General features: G+C 44.9%; 1 protein-coding gene and 1 pseudogene across 1 annotated transcript in view; both read left to right on the forward strand.

The window, feature by feature from the left end:
• The window catches only part of SHISA9 (shisa family member 9), a 285914-nt gene that overhangs the window by 54867 nt on the left and 213886 nt on the right, over positions 1-17161 (forward strand). The gene's annotated exons all lie outside the window — the stretch shown is intronic.
• The window catches only part of LOC132232486 (EF-hand calcium-binding domain-containing protein 14-like), a 177789-nt pseudogene continuing 175439 nt past the window's right edge, over positions 14812-17161 (forward strand).

The raw sequence follows: 17161 nt of genomic DNA on the forward strand, positions 1-17161 counted from the left end.
TTATTTAAAATGGTTGTATTGTATGTCATTGTATGGATGTATTCAGTTCCTTATTTCCATTTTTCATCATTATGAACAAAATTATAATGAAGTTCTTTGTGCTTCCAACCTTGTATGTCCCCATGATCATTTCCCTCAGATAAAGTCTTAGAAGTAAAAATGCCTTTTGATATGTGGCTTGTGGAAATTTCCCATCGAAGCCCAAATCTTTGTTTGGCAGAGCAGGCGCAAGGGCCTTGGTTCAGAGTTTTGTATGTGCTGGACACAAAAATATGTCTTCATAATTGACGGCTGGTGTTGGCCCGCTGAGTCATGCTGTGTTGTCAGGACAGCAACAGACTTTCCCCTGGGTCTGGGCTGGCCAGTTTGATGCTGCTGATGCAATCTTATATTTATAACAGACTTTAACAGTTTTCAATATCCTTTTCATCTGTTGTGCCACAGACACTCCATGAGGTAAATAGGGGAAAAGAGAAATATATGTTTAAAAAATTTAAAGCATACTGAGGTTCAAAGGGACAAAATGAGTTTCCTAAGATTGTCTAGTAAATGGTAGTTCTCTGTATTAGTCAGCAATAATGAATGCAATAATGCTGCATAACAAATACCTCCCCTCTCCAAAAAAAATCTCAAATGCTTTACATCCACAGTTGTGTGTTTTTTCCCCCCCTTTCTCCCACAATAGTTGGGTCTGAGTGTTGGCTGTGGTTTGGATGATCTTAGCTGGGCTGGTATAGCTGGGTATAGGGGGCAAATGGGATAGTGAAAACAGAAAATGTCAGAGAGGAAGCCTTGGGCAAGACCTTAAAGGCCATGGTGAGGGGTTTGAATCTTGTATTTATTGCAACTGGAAGACATTGAAAGATTTTTAAGTGGGCGAGTAATGTGATCTCATTTATGTTTTAAAGGATTATTTGGATTTGTTTATTGAATGTTAGATTTTTCAGTGCCTGGTTCATAATAGATGCTCCATAAATATTTTATTGGATTATAATGAACCTGGTTCCCAGAAAAAGCAACGTAGTGCAGGACCTGAGTCCCATTCTGTGCCGCGTGCTGGTGAGTGGGCCGGCTTCTCTGGACAAGACCCATCAATTGTCTTGTGTATTCACATACTCATTCATTTCGCTAATCCGGAAGACAGGGTACATTTAGTAGGCACTTCCCCTGCGGTGTCCACACCAGCAGAGGAGAGACTGTGACTTGGCAAACTCTCTAGAGACCTCGGATGAAATCCTGGCCTCTTCTCTGCTGTCCTTTTCTTCTGGGGAGGAAAACCTCAGAGCACCTGGAGATTAAGGGGCTCAGACTCTTTGTTGGACTCAGCTAACCAGGGCAGTGGGAGACAATCATTGTGAGGGCTGAAACACCCTTCGTCCATCATTTCATTCAGCTCCATTCCACGGGAGAGGAAGCCAAGGCCCTGTGGGGGCTGATTACTGGAGACACCCAGAAACCCTCACGTCGGCCCCCCACACTCACCTTTCAGTCAACAATTTAAATGCCCTCAATACAAGTTTGGGGAAGAATATAATGGTGCTTATTTTGAACTAAAATGCTTTTTTTTTAATTAAAAGCCAACCCCCTAAAGATAGTTAACATTTAAAATGAAATGTTAAAGTGCAAAGGTCTCCTTCAGGAACAGGAATTATGGCTTCTAATTATATAGTATTTGGGACTACATATTTACAGAACCTTTGAAGAAATACTTTATAAATAGGTCAAAACAGGCCTCAGTCCTTGTGTGTTCATTTGCCGGGTGTGCTCTTTTGGCATTTGGCCCTGATCTGTGAACTCTACAATCCTGCAAGCAGGATTTGTTTCTTTCTGTTTATTATTCCTTTAATCTCTATCACAGTGTGTAGCATAGTGCCAGGTTCAGGGAGTTTGCTTAATAAGAAATTCATCCCCCTCCTCTCCTCACCCTTCCCTTCTTTTTCCTTCCCCTCCCCTTCCCTCCAACCATCTTCTCCCCTCTTTCCCTCCTTCCTGTCTCTTCCTTCTCTTCAGCCCCCACCACTCCTAACCCCTGCCTCCTTCCCCCCACTCTCCCCCTTTCTCACTACTTTCCTCTCCTCCTTCACAGACATTTCTGGAGTAAAACAGTGCCAAGCACTTTATAGGCATTGGGGATTTAGTGATGAATAAGGTGAATGAATTTCCTGCTCGCGTGGAGCTCTGAGTTTGGCTGTGGACACCCAAACACCAGACAGCTAGAAGTGCAGTGACTTGTAAAATTAAATCTGTAACGCATGGCGTAGAGAATGGGCCACAGGAGAGCATGAGATGGGGCATTTGGTCAGGGGTCAGGGACTGCTTTCCCCAGGAATCGCTGTTTGAGCCGAAACCTGGAGGATGAGGAGGAATGTCGAGCCAAGGGAAGGGAGAGGGTGGAACAGTCATCCAGCCAGAGGGAACTGCATGGTTCTGAGAAAACCATGAGGTGTGTGTGGGGGGTGGCCTGGGTCTTTGGAGAAATAAACAGGAGACCTGCGAGGCCAGAGCAGAGGGTGGAGGGGGACAGGATTGATGAGCCTGCAGATCACACAGGGTCGCAGAGGCCCTAGGGAAGATTTTGGCATTTTTCTTGAGAGCAGTGGAAATTCACGAAAGCGGTTTAAGTGAGAGACAAGCACAGTCAGAATTTGTTTCTGGAAGGTCACTTTAGGCCAGAAGTGTAGGTGGCTCCACCGATAGGGAGAGTAGTAGCTTAGACAAACTGGTGCGTCCCCATAACGGCATGTCCTACATATGTCATGAAGAAAAAGCATGATCTCTGCATCCTGGTACGGAAATATCCCCAAACAACTGTCAAATGGCCAAAACCAAGGTGTCGTGCCGTGTCAGAGTGAGGGGGACAAGACGATTCAAATTTACATCTATTTGCATAAAGAATCACTGGGAGGATACAGGAAACAAGTACTAAAAATGGCTGTCTATTGTGTGTGTGGGGGGGGCCAGATGGATGGGGACAGGAATGGGGGCGACAGACTTCTCCATGTGTGCCTTTTTATATTGTTTTGACTCTTGAGCCATGCGTATGGCTTATTATTCAAAATTGAATTAAAACTAAGATGAGCTGGGCTCTGACAGCAACTGTTGTAAGTTTGGGGGTGGGGCACGGGGAATGGGATGTGGGCTATTGATTCTTGATGGGAAACGCTGGCTCATTTCACTTTATCCCCGCAGGTGCTTCTACTGGCAAGTCTGATATTGATGTTTTAATCATTTACTCAACAAACAGCCCCTTGATCTGACACTTCCTACTCTATCAAGGCTCTTGTCTTAATAACAGTAATTCATCAACATTTTACCTTTAACAATTATTGAAGAGTTGCCCCAATTGGAGGGTAATGTGCTCTATGCCAGACACAGAGTGTTCTACCTACATTGTTGCATTTAATTATCACAGCAACCTAGTACCATCTTTTTGTGGACAAGAAAACTGAGGCATAGAAAGGGGAGGTGGTTTGTTCAAAGTCACCCTTGAAGGCCACCCTGGGAAGGGCATTTATTAGTATGGTGGCTATTTGAAGAGTGTCTCCTATGTGCTGGGCACTGGGTTAGGTGCTAGGAATGTGCTGGTGAATAAAAAGCAGCTTTATTTTCACAGAGTGCGAAAGGGTGGGACAGAACTTCCACACATAACCGTCATACAGTGTGACAAGAGGCTTTAAGCCAGATACATGCAAGGCCCAAGTGAAGTTTGAAGGAATGGGGGAAGGGAATCAGGGAAGGCTTCCTGGAAGAAGAGGAGATGGTTTAGCAGGGTCCTGTGATATGGATAGGAGTTTGCCAAGCAGCTGCACAGCATTTTAAAGGGAGGGCATTCCAGAGAGAGGGAATGGTGTGTGCAAAGCCACAGAGGCAGGGATTCGTGGATCATGATGGTGGAAATGTAAGTGCTCTGGAACTGACATGGGGGAGGAGCTAGAGAGATGCAGGGGCTAGATCATGCAGAGCCTTGAATGCTGTGGTTGGGCTTTATGTTACAGTCTCCAGCTAACCTACTTCTGATGGGCCCTTTCCCTGCTATCAGTGTGTCCGTTGCCTTTTTAATTTGTATGTACTTGGCTGCCAAAATTCATTACTTACTTAGCTGAGCAGTTGCTCAGAGTCAGCCTCTGAGTTAGGGTGCTCAATGGTAAAAATGATGAGGTGGTGCCTTGGATGAGTCAGGCATGGAAATGGACAATTTCTATTTCACAACTGGCATAATACCAGGCATCCTGGAGAAGGGGCATATAATTAGAGACAGGAGGTAGTCAAGGGGGGCTTCATGGAAGAGGTGACCCTTGAGGTAAGTTCTGGTGGATGAAAAGGAATTGGTTGGGGGGAAGAACTGCTGTGGCCTCAGAGTAGAAGGGACAGCAGGAACAAAGCCCAGAGGCATGATGAAATTACGTGTTATGTGGGGCCAGCCGAGTGACCAGAAAGAAGGCCGAACAGATAATGGGGGCCCTAGGAATTAAGCACTGAAGAGTAAATAGGGCAGGGGTGGGCAACCTTTTTGTGAGTGTGTGCCAAAACCAGCAAAATCTGACTCAAAATTCTTCTGCGTGCCAACCCTAATTTTTTGAGAACATGTTATGCCTACTTGATATCTCTTAAGGTGTATGTATGTGAAGAACCTTGAAGAAATAATAAAATTCATTTGAGCGACAAAAACACAGTAGATGATGATGAAAAATACATTTATTTTTTAATGTATACATGTACACTGATAGTCCGACAGAAAACTTTATGACTCCGTTTGATATTATCAGTGGGACTTTTGCTGCTGCAACACTGATGACAGAGATTTTACACAGGTTTATATTTCGTGACCTTCAGAGATATGCACGAGCTACTACTTTCATCCGTCAGGCTACTCCTATTATGAGACTTAACAAAGTTCATCACTGAGAACAAAGATTCACAATTGTAAATGGAAGATTGTAAGAGAAGGTTTCGCGTGCCCGCGAAAGTTACTGGCGTGCCATGTTTGGCACGCGTGCCAGAGATTGCCCACCCCTGAAATAGGGTGTTTTCCATGTGAGAAGGGAAGGAGGTAAGAGGAAGAAGAGGAAGAATGGTGACACCATCATATTCCAAATGCGAATGAAACCGGGTGTGATCTCCTGCCAAGAGCAACCTGTGAATCAGCCCCAGGAGCACAGAGCACATGGCTCTAGGACTGCTCCCGCCGTCCTCCCCCCCCCCCGCCCCCCCTCCCCCCCACGCGCACACAGCGAGTTCCTCACAACAGGTCAGGTTTCGGCTGGGCCCCGCACATCGGGTGGCTGTCCAGTGTGATCACACACCTGCTGCAGAGCTGGCCTTTCCCTGCTGGGGAGTGACATCTTGCAGCACGGCTGACACGGAGAGTCCAGGGGCCAGCACCTCAGGCCTGGAAGAGTAATTAAAATGGGATCAGAGGTCCCCGTGGTGACGGCGACATCAGCGCTCCCAGCATGGAAGCCTCTGGCCATGACCGACTTGCTTTCTGAGGACTGGCGCCTTGCCCGCCTTGCCCGCCTTGCCCACCCGCCTTGCCTGCTTTGCTCTTTCTGGCCAGGCTCGCACCAGCCCTCCGGCCATCGTGTGCTGGTGCTACGCTGTCATTATGCCATACACATGACCTCAGAATCTCAAGATAACAGCCCTACGAGGATAGAAGGGGAAACGGAGGCTCAGAGAGGCTCAAGGACCTGCCCATGGACCATGGGAGCCAGAGTCAGGACGCGAGCCCAGTCTTCTGGCTGCTGTCAGTTCTGGGTTTTCCGACCTTCCTCACCATCACTTTGCAGAGCCCCAGTTGTGAAAACGATGCCTGCCTGTGTTATGGACTGAATGGCTGTGTCCCCCCATCCAGCCTAACCCGCAGTGTGACGGTATCAGCAGGGAAGGCCTCTGGGAGGTGATGCGGGTTAGAGGAGGTCATGAGGGTGGGGACCACACGGTGGAAATAATGCCTTATAGAAAGGGGATGAGGTGTCAGCGCTCCTCTCTGCCATGTGAGGACACGGCAAGAAGGTGGCAGTCTGCAAGCCAGGAAGCTTCCATCGGGAACTGAATCAGCCAGCGCCTTGACCTTGGTCTTCCAGCCTCCATAACGGTGAGAAATGAATGCCTATTGTTGAAGCCATCCAGCCTGTGGTATTTTATTACAGGAGCCTGAGCTGACTAGGACAACTTGCATCTCTCCCCCTTTCTTCCTTTCTTCCTTTCTTCCTTTCTTCCTTTCTTCCTTTCTTCCTTTCTTCCTTTCTTCCTTTCTTCCTTTCTTCCTTTCTTCCTTTCTTCCTTTCTTCCTTTCTTCCTTTCTTCCTTTCTTCCTTTCTTCCTTTCTTCCTTTCTTTCTTTCTTTCTTTCTTTCTTTCTTTCTTTCTTTCTTTCTTTCTTTCTTTCTTTCTTCTCTCTCTCTCTCTCTCTCTCTCTCTCTCTCTCTCTCTCTCTCTCTTTCTCTCTTTCTTTCTTTCTTTAAAAAAAAAATATTTTATTGACTTTTTACAGAGAGGGATAGAGAGTTAGAAACATCGATAAGAGAGAAACATCGTTCAGCTGCTTCCTACACACGCCCTATTGGGGATGTGCCCGCAACCAAGGTACATGCCCTTGACCGGAATCGAACCTGGGGCCCTTCAGTCTGCAGGCCGACGTTCTATCCACTGAGCCAAACCGGTTAGGGCTCTCCCCCTTTCTTAAGGCACCCAGATTTCCATTTGGAGAATTATGTTCTTCTCACCAGCTGAATTTTGTTGGGACTGACGAAGGAGTGGCCATGTGATCACACTAGGCCAGTGGCCGGCAAACTCATTAGTCAACAGAGCCAAATATCAACAGTACAACGATTGAAATTTTTTTGAGAGCCAAATGTTTTAAACTTGAACTATATAGGTAGGTACAGTGTTATTAACTTAATGAGGGTACTCCTAAGGCTTAGGAAGAGCCACACTCAAGGGGCCAAAGAGCCGCACGTGGCTCGAGAGCCGCAGTTTGCCAACCACGGCACTAGGCCAATCAGTTTTCCTCTCAGGGCCTGGCCTCCATGGTAGTTATACAGTCCAGCATATTCCTCCCACAGGGGTGCTTAGGGAGACAAAGAGGGAGCATGGGTACTGTCACCTGATCCCAATCCGACTTCCCAGCCGGTGTCCGCCTTCCTGTCCACTCTGTAGCCTGCCTGGTCCCTCCAGTCACTTCCCTTTCTGCTCGGGTTTTCCATAGGTTTCTATGCTTGCACCCAGAGGTGCCCAAGGACAGTGGTAGCTGGGTCTGGGTACTTGAGTGCCACTTTTTTTTTGGCGTGTATTTTCAATAGCTTTATTAATATATAACTTACCATAGAATTCACCTTTTGAAAGTGCGCAATTCACTGGCTTTAGTCTGTTCCCAGAGGTGCCCATCCATCTCCACTCTTATGTGTGAGAGCATTCTTATCACCCCACGAGAAAGCCCTCCCAATGAGCATTTCCTCCTCCCCTCAGCCCTGGAAATTACTAATCTGCTTTCTATGTCTATGGATTTTTCTATTACGGACACGTCATAGAAGTGAAATCACACAATATGTGGCCTTTGGGTCTAGCTTCTTAAACTCACCGGATTTTTGAGGCTCATCCATGTTGTAGCAGGTATCAGTTCTTCGTTGCTTTTCCCCATTGCTGTACTGTGGTTTAAAAGAACACAGAACATGCGCTCTACCCTCTTCACAAATTGTTAGGTAGACCGTACATTACTGTTAACTCTAGGCACACATGGGACAGCAGACCTCTAGAACTTATCATTAACTTTGGTTAACTAGTGGCACTATGTTGTACAATGAATTTCTAGAACTTTTTCACCTGATAAACTGAAACTGTATAAACATTAAATGCATTTTTCAAGGGTCAGCTGAAAGTGTGTCCTGAGAGCGTGTGCATGTTATGAGAAGACAGGCGGGAAAGGAGGGGAGGGTGCAGTATGCCTCTGCAGGAAGTATGCCTCTGCAGGACACAGCCTGTGGGTGGGAGGAGACTGGGTCCGGTCCTCCTGCACCAACTGGCACCAGGGGTCAAAGGTGCTTGCGACAATGCAACAGGGCCTTGGCCTTCAGAGTCTCAAAGTGTAGCAGGAGAGATGTCATTTATGCAAAGGCATAAATAACCACAATACCAGGGTGAATGTAATAAGAGCAAGAGGAAGACAAGATTCATGATGGGGGCATTCAGAGAGAAAAGAGATTGTTTAGAGTGTGGAATAATTAATACTAATACTAATACTAATACTAATACTAATACTAATACTAATACTAATAACAATCACAATAACAGTGATAATAGGTAGCGTTTATTGAACCTGTATTATGTGCCAGATGCCTTACTAGAGGCCTGATGCACAAAAATAGTGCAAGAGTAGGCCTTCCGTCCCCTGGCTGCCGGCACCAGCTTCCCTCTGGCACCTGGAACCTGGGCTTCCCTGGGGCTGCCAGCAGGCACCCAGGACCCAGACTTCCCTCACAGTCCTGGCTTCATCCGGAAGGTCATCTGGAAGGACGTCTGGTCTAAAGAGCATATTACGCTTTTATTATATAGGATGTCATTTAATCCTCATAATAACCCTACAAAAGAACTACTGTTATTTCTCCCATTTTTCCACGTGGGGAGATGGAGGCGCAACTCCAGAGGTTATACAACTGGCTTAAGGTTACAGGGCTAGGAAATTGCCGGAATGACATTTAAACCCTCCCTTCTGGCTCCCCAGACAATGGTTTCACAAGATATCACCTGGGTGGAGACTTTTAAGTTAGTTGTGAAAGGTGGGCTGAGCAAACTTAGCCCAGAGCCAGATAATACTCACCTCAGGCAGAAAGCATTAAAGCGAGCTTTTTTTTTTTTTTTTTTTTTTTAACACGTTCTGGATGTTGCAGCAGAGAGAGAAAATCATTCATTTAATCTCTTCCCTCCAGTCCTCACTGAGGGGCTTCTGGAGCCCTTCAAGCCAGAGCCTCATAATTAACTAAATGAAAAGCTGCCTGCAAACAAGAAATCTCCAAAGGACTGCTGCTTGCAGACTAATAACACTGACAAATCCCGGTTTTCTTCAGAACAAATTGCTGCTGAAGTTGGACAGGCCTCAGGTCTGCCCCAGATATGTTAAGATTCTGTATTTCCAGACCTGGCCTGAGACTCTGGGTTTGAAAAGAACCTGGAGCCTAGAGACAGACAGAGCCGCTTTGGAAGGAAACAAGAATGTGTCCGCTGTCCTCAGGCCCAGGGCCTTGGCACACAGCAGGCACTCAATAAACGTATATTGTCTAACCAAATAAAGAAGGATCAAGAGAGATTTCATATGGTGTATAAGTCAAGACTTTAGGGCTTTCTGCTTTTTGTGCAACAGAAATTCAGACTGACTTCAATAATAGAGAATTGATTGGCTATGAACTAAAATGACCCAAGGTCTGGTGGCCTTCAGGAAAGGTTTGCTCCAGCGCTGTCAGTGCCACCAGCTATTGTTTTTGTTGTGAAAGCTCAGCCCCTGGGAAATTTAAGGGAGGCTGTCTTTATTCTACAGACTTGTTGGAAGTCTGATGTTGTGGCATGGTCAAGGGTAGTTCAGGGTGGGACAAAGTTGGTTTTCAGTTGTTCATGTGGAAAATAAAACAATAATAAATAATAATACAAGAATAAACTGTGTTTCACGTGCTTGCAACTGTAACCATACTTTTGCCCCACCTTGTATTTTACAGACACTATCTGGTTTGAGATAGAAAGAATTCACTAGACTGTCAAGTTTTTGTGAAGTACAGAGAAGCAGATCCATAGAATTCAAGAACATGACAGAGAATGGAGGGAATTCCTAGCTGTGCAAACCTCAGAAAAATTTTTTTAAAGCTCTCTAAGTCTTATTTCCCTGCAAATAAACATCAATAGTGATTTCTGCCCAGTTTACATCTTGGGGTTGTCAAAAGGCTCAATTAAGAAAATATATCCATTAGAATTCTACACAAATGAGCAATTATAATTAGTGGTCATGAGAATTAACTGATTATTGATCATGGTGATTTATTCTAGTAGGTGCTTAGGTGGATTAATTTATCTATTCATTGATTCATTTTATTATAGCCTTCAGGAACGGTTTGATCCAGCAGTGTCACCAAGTTATTATTCTTGTCTTGAGAGCTCAGCCCCTGGAAAATTTAAGGGGTGATACACTTAAACTAAAGCCCTATTTGAAGTTCGAAATATGTATGTGTGTGTGTGCTTGTCTATATGTAGTTGAGGTAAACCCATATCATAAAAGTTCAGCCTTTTAAGGTATAGGATTGAGTGACTATTGGTATATTCACAAAGTTGTGGAACCATCACTACTATCTAATTCCAGGACATTTTCATCACCTCAAAAAGAAACCCCATACTCATCAGCAGTCACTCCCCATTCTCTCTGCCCCCAGCCCCTGACAACCACTAATCTCCTTTTGTCTCTTGTTTATTGAGCACCTGCTGTGTACAATGCACTCTAACAGATGCTGGAGATATGATAATGAGAAAATTCTCCCAACTGATTTGGAAGTAGATGAACAAACTATAAATTACTCAGGCAAAAAAATGAATGGATCTGGATGACTGCCAATGTCGCTTAGGAGGTGACTACCTTTTCAAGGAGGGGCACTATAGGGGGGGAGATTTTACACCCCCTGCCACGACTTGGCAGCCATGTGACCTTAGTCTCATTGCACCTCAATTTTCTCATCTGTGAAAGGGCACATACTTTCTAGTGTTGTCCTGAAGATAAAAAGAGATGATGCACGTAAAGTGCTTAGCACAGCACCTAGCACAGCACCTAGCACAGCACCTAGCACAGCACCTAGCACATAATAATTGCTCAATAAATGGTAACAATAGTATGCTTGAGATGAATGACAAAAACGTGATTTTTATTGAGAAAATGGTAAAGGGAGGCGAGTGCTTATCTCAGGAACTGAAGAATGGGGACATTTTTCTTAAAACTGCTACAATAAAACTGGGGTCTCTTAACCTTGGCTCTATTACCATCTGGGGCTGGAGAATTCTCTGTTGTGGGGCTTCCTGTCCATTGTAGGCTGTTTAGCAGCATTCTTCAGTTCTACCTGCTGGACGCCATTAGCATCTTCCAGCTTGGAACAGCCAAAATTGCCTGTAGTCATTGTCAGCTGTTCCCCGGAGAGAAAAATAGCCCCTACTTGGGCACCACTGATCAAAATTGAGCACTCAAGTATCCTCTGAAGAACACTTTGCTTTCCTGCCTCTATGATTTTGCCCACCTCAGGGAATTCCATTTCCTTAGATTCACAATGTCCAAATCCCACCATTGGCCTTAGGCCAAACTCCAGTGCCAGCGCCTTCCTGTATCTTCCCTGTTGAAAGAGCTTCTCCGATCTCAGATCCCTAAAGCACTTCACTTCTTGTATGGTACCGGTGGGTGCCAGCTTACAAACCTCATACTTCCACAAGGAGGGCATCGCTCTCTTCATGTACACATTAGGAAGCCAAGGCTCGCAGAAGCTCTGCCACTTGCCCAGGGTCACCTAGCTGGTCAGTCACAGAGCCAGGACCTAGTTGTGCACATCAGTTCGTATGTTTCTTCTCCCACTCCACAAAGTCTGTGTAAAAAACCCCTTTCTGCTTTGCACCGGAGTGATCTGTATGTATAACTTAGTTCCTGTGAAGACTAGGATGCCCCTGTCTCATTCATTTCCAGCACAATGCTTGGCACATAGAAATGCTAACAAATACTTACTGAATGAATAAATGGAAAGGAGAAATCTCAGAGGAGGTTGCCAGGGGAAAGACTCAAATCTACCCAGGATGGTTAAGTATTTATCTTCCTGAAGGAAGGCTGTTGTCTTGTCTCCCTTCCCTTCCCTTCCCTTCCCTTCCCTTCCCTTCCCTTCCCTTCCCTTCCCTTCCCTTCCCTTCCCTTCCCTTCCCTTCCCTTCCCTTCCCTTCCCTTCCCTTCCCTTCCCTTCCCTTCCCTTTCCTTCTCTCTTCCCTTCTCTCTTCTCTCCTTCTCCTCCTCCTCCTCCTCCTCCTCCTTTCTTTCTTTCTTTCTTTCTTTCTTTCTTTCTTTCTTTCTTTCTTTCTTTCTTTCTTTCTTTCTTTCTTTCTTTCTTTCTCTCTCTCTCTCTCTCTCTCTCTCTCTCTCTCTCTCTCTCTCTCTCTCTTTTTGTTTTGTGAGTCAGTGAGCAGGATGTTTACCTTGATAGGCAACTTTATAGATGCAAACACTTTGAACACATGTTTTTTAAAAATTGATTTTAGAGAGATAGGAAGGGAAAAGGGAGAGAGAGAAGCATCCATCGATTGCCTCCTACACGCCTCCTACTGGGGATTGAACTTGCAACCCAGGTATGTGCCATGACCTGGAATCGAACCAGTAACTTCTCAGTGCATGGGATGATGCTCAACCAACTGAGCCACACTGGCCAGGCCTGGATTATGTCTTGAATTCTTAGTTGACTCTAGTCATTCAGCAGAAGTTTCCTGAGAACCTCCTGTGTGCCAGGACTTGTGATACTCTCTTGGGGTCCAGAAATGAATAAGACGTGGTCTCATGGATAGAACTCGTTTGGTGACCAATTTGGAAACTTCTAGGATATTGGAGATGCTCATATCCTCTGAACCAGCAATTTCTCTCCTAGTGTGGATCCCAAAGAAACTGTTGGTCATGGGCACAGAGAGACATGCAAAGATAATTACTGCAGTGTTTTTGATAATGGTGAAAAAAATTGGAAACAACCTAATTCAGTGGTTCTCAAACTTGTCTGCATGTCAGAAGCACCTGGAGATCTTTCAAAAATTCCCAAGTTCAGTGCACATCCCATATCAAGAAAATTGCAATCTCTGGGGTGGGAAATAGCCATAAGGCGCTATGCTTTGAAGTTCCCAGGTAATTCCAGTGTACAGACTGGTTTGGGAACCACTGATCTCAATATTCGTTAACAGGTGAATGAATAAATAAATCATGGTATACTTACCTAATGGATTACCTCCTGTAATTACAATGAGTTAATGACACCAAAAGACATGTGTAAGGATGTTTACAGCAACACTATTCATCATAGCCCCAGACTGAAAACAACCCAAACACCCATCAACAGTAGAATGGATAAATCATGATGTGATCATAAAATGAAATATCATATGTCAGCGAGAATGAATAAACTCCTGTTATGCATGTGAGTCTCACAGACTGTTGAGTAAAAGAAGCCGGACCCAGAGGTGTACAGCCTGTAGGGTTCCGTGTATGTCATGTTCTAGAATAGGATCAGCAAACTTTCTGTAAAGGGACAGACGGTAAACATTTTGGGCTGGAGGGGGATGCAAGCTCTGCCATTGTAGTGCAGAAGCAGCCATGCACAATATGTATAGAGTGAGTGCGGCTGTGTTTCAATAAAACTTTATTTATAAAGACAGGTAGTGGGTTGGATTTGGCCAACCACTCAAGATTTGTTATAGTTTGCTGATTTCTATTCTGGAGCAAGCAACTTAATCTGTGCTGAAACTATCATGAAACTTGTTACCTTAGGTGTTGAGTAATGAATGGAAGGAAAGGCAGCTGGTGGGATTCAGGACATTATTTTTCCCTTTTATTTGGCTGCTGTGCTACTTTGTGGAAATTTCCCATTCTGTGCACTTTTGGTGTGTACTGTTTTCTGTGTGATATTATTCTTTAATGTTAATTTGCATTAGAAGCAGCAAATAAACAAAGGAACTAAAATGCTATGCATTAAATCAGAATATGCAAAAAAGTGTGTTTTGGAAGATATATATACAGAATGTAAAATATAGGCATGACAATGTAATAAACTGTTCAGGGGCCGTGCACTAGATTAAAATTAAGAAGATGTTTGTGGGAATGATAACCACCAAATTCAGGATAGCAGATGCCTCAGGGAAGGAGGAAGGAGGGAAGTGGGAGGGGGAGGCTGGGAAGGAGAAAGGAGGGGAGTGGGAGGGGGGGGTACAGAGGGGCTTTTTGTGTAGTCATAATTTCTTATTTCTTGAGCTGAGTGGTGAATAAATGGTTTTTTCATGCGATTATTTTCTTTTATGTGTTTAAATATTAAACAATAGCAAAAAGAAAAACATAAAATCTTCCTATTTTCCAGGGACATACAGGGGGGCCTTGACTTACGAGTGTCCTGACTAACGAGTTTTTCGAGATACGAGCCGTCTCTCGGCCGATTTTTTGCTTTGAGTTGCGAGCTAAAATTCGGGTTACGAGCCAGCTTCAGATACCCCATCGCTAGTTGGCACAGCGAGCGTCACAGTGAACGCCACATCAGCCCAGCATCACGTGTCTCACACGTTCACTTTAAGATTTGACATACGAGTAATTTGAGTTACGAGCTCCATCACGGAACGAATTAAACTCGTAAGTCAAGGCCCCACTGTATGTTTTTTATAAATTAAAAATTTTTAAATTACTGTCGACATACACCATTATATTAGTTTCAGCTGTACAGCATAGGGATTAGACATTTGTTAACTCACGAAGTGTTTTAAAGTGGCGTCAGAAGAATGTGGGCCCAGGAGGGCAGTGGTTTTTATCTATTTAACTCATTATTCACCTCCGGTGCCTAGAACAGGGCCTGGTACATAGTAAGCACTCACCAAATAGTCACTGAAAGAATGAGTGAATCAAACACTCATCCCACGAGACAGAGGCTGACCAAAGGAGGCAGTTCAGGAGAGTCATGGGAATTTGGAGAGAAGGGGGAAACCGGAGACTCTTCGGCCCCACCTGGGCCCTGGGAGTAAGAGGGGTACTAATTTTTCATCCTAAATGACAAGCCCAAATATTGAAGCAAATATGACGCCCGCTGACCTCGTTCCCCCTCCAGGTGCTGAGTCTGTGCAGGGAAGGCTGTGCGGGCTCCGCTTGCCTGCTTTGCAGGCTGTCTAGTAAGTCGTGAAGCCTTTGTCAGGAGTCAGGAGGCTCAGCCTGCCTCTGATCGCTGATGGGGAAGAAACTGAATGGGAGAGACGGTGGCTGTGCCCAGCTCTGTGGGAGAGGCAGGCAGAAGCCGGCGCGTCTCTTGGCGGGCTGCCTGGTCTTGAATGGGTAAAAGGTCTTCCCATGAAGCATGAGTCAGCCTCTGAAGCTTGGGGAGGGGGTAAGGGGAACTGTGGCCTAATTTGGCGCATAATTGTGCAGGCAAGCACCCTCCCTGTGCTCTGGGGATGCTGCTGTTTAAAAAATTCATGAATCTCCTTACTCACCCTGTGCTGTTGTGTGGATCATCTCTCTTTAGGAGGATGAGCACTGAGACCCACGCGCCCTGTACCCGATTATTTCTGTGATCGCCATTATTATTAATGCCATCATCGTTGTTCTTGGGGTGGATCTGTGAGGCAATTAATCAAAGCAGCCTAAGTAAAGAAAATCCTATAAAAATGAAGAAAGCCAGTATTTGGCAGACTTTCCCAGCTCCTTTTCAGCTCAGTGTTCAGCTCAATTTTCGTGGTGCCCATGGAGTTATTTATATTAGCTTTCTCGTTAGAGGATTGCTCCATGGGTTCTGGCCTGCTTTGCATTATATTTGTCTGTTGATTCTACAAAAAAATTTTCTTGAGTCCTAACTCTATGCTATGGCATTTTTAGGTTACTCAGTGTGAAAATTATTTGGAACTAAGAACTACCTATGCATCTCTATCTCTATATATCTCCTCTCTCTCTCTCTCTCTCTCTCTCTCTCTCTCTCTCTCTCTCTCTCTCTCTCTCTCTCTCACACACACACACACACACACACACACATCTCTATCTCTACCTCTCTACTAGTATATCTACATTGATATCTATATCATTTGTATCTATGTCTCTCTCTCTTTAGTTCTGTAAACTTTGGGGGTTGCTACAGAGTTAGCGGAGATTCAGACTATACGTTGTTAACCTACATGTACAATACTCTCATTCATTCATTCACTCATTCATCCATCCAACAGGTATTTTCTGAGCACTTGTTGTGGCCAAACACCATGTTTAGTGCTGGAGTACAAAACTGTATAAGCTACAGTGCCCCCTCTTGAGGAGTTTTTGGTTAAGTGTGGCTTGTTGTTGGGGGCAGGGGTAGGTGGGTGGGGAGACAGATGAACCGACAAATGAATTGTCAGAGACTGTGATCAAAGCTATTACAATCACGTACACAAAGTGTTGTAAGGGGATCAGAGCTCTCAGCTCTGTCAGAACAGTTGGGGTTTATGGAAGTTTAAGGGTTATGAGAAATATTTAGGTAGGGATGACAAGGGAAGGGCATTCAGGCAGTGCTAACTGAGGGGCAGAGGCATGGCATTATGAATAGGCCTCGCTGAGGCAAGAATTGGTGAGTGTAACATAGAGTTTTTGAGTGAGGAGTCTGGGAGGAGCTGGATGATGACCCAAATATTTGACAAGATTCTTGGTCATCCTCGAGGGACTTGAAGTCAAACTCGCTGGCCTGCCTTATAAAGAAGGATAATAGCTTCATTTATTTGAGCAGCATTTTGGGCAGGGAACATTAAACCAATACAAATTTCTAGTTAAACTTTAATTCCTCAGAAAATCTGATGACCCAGGGCATCCTGACGAATCTAAGTTTTACTGTGATGCTCAATCACTTCCACTTGGCAACATGTCCAAACCAGTCATGAGTTGCCTTCCCCACTGATTGCTCTAGGGAAAGAAACTCATTAATTTTTGAAGAATGTGGCCCTGTGGACTTCTTCTGTCCTTTTGTGGTCATTGCCATGTGTGCATCATCTCTTAGCCTGAGAGGTCGGAGATCCAGCAACATATTCTGCTACCGTCTCAACTGACTGGCGGAGATTTGGAAAGATGCTTAATTCCTCCAAAATTCAGCTACCCTCTATGTTTGGACCAAAGCTATTTGCCTCATTCTCAGGATGTCTCTGAATCATCCCAGGTGTGCTGAACTGTGGCTATGGCTTTCTATTGCAAAATGCCTTTCCAGGGCTTGAGTATCAAGTGGTTTTCAGGGAGCAAATCTCAGTGGCTCAAAACAAAAGGTTTATTACTCACACAACAAGTCTATTGCATGGAGGTTCTGCTCCATGTTGCACTGTCCCAGGAACCCAGCTCATGAAGGCCTCCATTATCTCCAAGGCAGGGGAAGAGAAATGGGCAGGTCGTGCAGTGGCTCTTAAAGGCTCCCACTTACATGTCA

Source organism: Myotis daubentonii, chromosome 4 (assembly GCF_963259705.1).
Source record: "Myotis daubentonii chromosome 4, mMyoDau2.1, whole genome shotgun sequence".
Classification (NCBI taxonomy): Eukaryota; Metazoa; Chordata; class Mammalia; order Chiroptera; family Vespertilionidae; genus Myotis; species Myotis daubentonii.